Here is a 3,443-nt window from a genome sequence, read left to right on the forward strand (position 1 = left end):
CTGAGGCAGGCACGAGTGAGGTGAAGCCGAGCCAGATGGACCTGATCACTGCCATGCTGGCCGGTATGAGGGAGGAAATGGCACAAAGGGCAGAAGAGCAGGCACAGAGGGCACACGAGCAGGTGCATCGTCTCGTTGAGATGCAGGCAAAGAAGGCAGAGGAACAGTTCTACCGACTTGTTGAGGTGCTACAGAGCAATCTTGCATCTGTGAAGATGGAAACTCAGCAGTACACCGACAAGGCCTGCAACAGCGTGAAGAGTGAACTGATTGAGGAGGTGCAGACTCTGAAGGACGAGGTTCAGGGCCTGAGGGAGGAAGTGAAGGAGGAAAGGCAGCATCATGAGGTAGTAACGTTGCAAGCAGAGAAGGCAGACGAGGTTCTGGCAACAGATGCCAGAGTGTCAGATTTACTGGGGTCTGCCTGGGGTCCGTGGCAGGAAACCCCCAGGCCTCGCAGCGTCGTGTCGGAGCCAGTGGTCGCTGTAGAAGGCTGGGGACCCATCAGAACCGCTCCCTTGGGTATAGGTGGCGGCAAACTCGGGACCCGGTCAACCCGCCTCGTTGCCTCCCTCACCCCCTTCCTCCCCCGGGCGTGTTAGTTCACGGCACGCGTTCTCCATCCTGCAGCCCTCGGCCTCCAGACATTCTGTGAGGCGTAAGCCAGCTGAGTACGACGGGAAGGTGCCTGGGAGGCATATGTTGCCCAATTTGAAATGCTGGCATCTGCCCAGGGCTGGAGCCAGGAAGAGAAGGCCTGCAGCTGGTAACAGCGCTAAGGGGCCCGCGGTGAAGTGTTGGGGCATCTGCCGGCATCCCAACAGGCCTCTTACACCAGCTGGCAGAGGCTTTGAAACGCCATTTCGGGCACCACCACCAGGCCGAGGTATATCGGCCCACTTGAAGAAGCGGACTCGTGTGCGTGGCGAGACACTGTCCCAGCTGGCGCAGGATGTGGAGGCGCTGGTAAGGAGGTCGTACCTGCGGCTGCGGAAGAGATGATCGTGGTCCTGGCCCGTGATTTCTTAGTTGACGCTTTACAGGACCAGCAGCTGCAAATCTACGTCAAGCAGGCACACCCTGAGGACCTGCAGGTGGCACTGGCGAGGGCCTTGGAGTTCGAGGCCTTCCTGAAGGCAACCAGTGGCCTAGGGCCAGCTGCTCAGTCCCGCCGTGACCTCCGGGGCCAGAAGGCTAAAGTGGAGAAGGTAGCATTGAGGAAGGTGAGCCCGAGCACTTTCCAAGGCTTGTGTTGGGGCTGCGGAAAGGAAGGGCACAGACGTAGTCGGTGTCGGAGGGAACGGAGAACACATCCTCTCAACCGGACGGATTCTGATGCCTTCCAGCAGTGCTGCAAGGACTGTGGCAGCTATGGTCACCATCCAAGTGCATGTCCTAAGGCTAAGGAAGTGGTACAGGAGGAAAACTCGGACAGGCTGGAGAAGGCGGCCGAAACCCAGCCGTCCTCGGTTCCCGGGCCCCAACTTGGGTAAGCTGCCGTCGAACCAGCACGATGCAGGTGGAGGGCTCAGTAGATGGGAAGCCATGCCGCCTGACAGTGGACACTGGGGCTGAGAAGACCCTAGTGCGGCCTGATATGTTGGCCACTATGCGACTTCCAGACGCACCACAGAGACTGTGTGGTGTCACGGGGCATTGTGTGCAGCTCAAGGGGCCAGTGGAGGCTCGTATTGGCGTGGGCAGCACGGTGCAGCGGCTGCCGGTGTATGTGGCCGATCTGGACGAGCATTGCTTGCTGGGCCTTAACTACCTGACACAGAGTAAGGCGTGTGTCGACCTTGGATGGAAGCTGGAGAGGGTGCACGGTGAAGATGTGCCCTTGCTTCCAGAGGTTGGCTGTGCAGAGGTAGTTACGGCTGAACGACTGCACCTTGCCCCCAGGACAGAGCCTAGAATCTGGTGTCGACTATCAAGAGTGATGCGTGGAGTAGAGGGCCTCGTGGAGCCCATCCAAAACCTGCAGCTGGCTGATGGCGTAGCAGTTGGGCTGAGATTAGTTTCAGTGTTGGTAGCTAACTTCTCCAATAAAGACCTGAAGGTGCCAGCTGGTGCAAAGCTGGGCACTTGTAAGGAAGTGAAGCGTCCAGAAGAGTCGTCGGGGAGCGAGGAGTTGGTTGGTGTGGGGCCGTTGCCTGACTTCCTCGAGGACTTGGCGCACCGGCTGTGGCGTTACCATGGGCCAGGAAGCTACTCCTGGGCCATGGTGAAAAGAAGATGACGTTAGCCCCAGTAGCGGCGATGAGGACGTGGCAGACGCTGACCGAGATGAGGACGAGCATTTGGACGGTGAGGGCGATGCAGCAGACGTCAATGGTGACCATGAACCAGGTCTTAGGACAGGAGATACCCCTCTGGGTGCCACTGCCAATCTACCGCCGCCCACACCTCCTCCAGAGCGACCCCAGCGAGAGTGAAGAAAGCCGCGCTGGATGAAAGATTTTTGTGTTTCTGAGAATTGATTTTCAATTACGGTTACTTTTGTTTGAAAGAATCTTGTTTGTTCCTGAGGACTAATTTTATTAAAATTTTCTGTTAGTTTTGTTTCAGGTTTAGGTATGTCAGAGCAGACGGGGTCGTCTGCTTGATAGGGGGGGATAGTGGTACGCCAGTGGGTCTTTGTCTCTGTGCGAAACGTGTGTTAACATGAAAAGGATGACCTGGGCATGTGTTAACATGAAGGGACCTGGGCAAACATGACGCAGCTGGCTGTGAGCGGAGGAGCGAGCCAGGAGACGGAGTTGGGTGCTGCTCCTGTGAGACTCGTGTGTGCCCTGTGACCTGAGATAAACCTGGTGTTGCCCTGTTATAAGCTGTATTGTGCTGTGTGACATGCTGGTTTCCCCCCTGTATTGTGCCTATAGAAAAGTGTACGGGTAAATAACTTGTGTAAATAAAGGAAAGACTGTCATTTTGTGTTTACTTCGTGCCCTGCCTCGCCACTTGGTGTTTCCTCTCCTGGTGTTCTGGGACGCTGTGGTGTTCGGTGCCTCTTGGAGCTGTTCAGTGTTCACGACCCAGTATATAACACGCCGTCTGCCTAGCCTGCCTTGTGTTGGTGGCAGAGAGACGAGGCGACCGGCGTAACAGTATCATGCTGTGACCACGGCGGCTCAAACGTGAACCTACCGTTAAAAAAAAAAAAAAAAAAAAAAAAAAAAAAAAATATATATATATATATGTATATCATATATATATATATATATATATTATATATATATATTATAATATATATATATATATTGTAAGCCAGCTTTATATATGTGATGTTACTGAAATGTGTATGCTAATGTTATTCTATTTATCTGTTGTTATATTCTACATGACTTGTATAATCTTATGTATTGTCACATGCCTATATTCCCACACACACGCATACATATAAGTATGTCGCCTATATTCCCACACACACGCATACATATAAA

Source organism: Penaeus monodon, chromosome 16 (genome assembly GCF_015228065.2).
Source record: "Penaeus monodon isolate SGIC_2016 chromosome 16, NSTDA_Pmon_1, whole genome shotgun sequence".
NCBI classification, from domain to species: Eukaryota; Metazoa; Arthropoda; class Malacostraca; order Decapoda; family Penaeidae; genus Penaeus; species Penaeus monodon.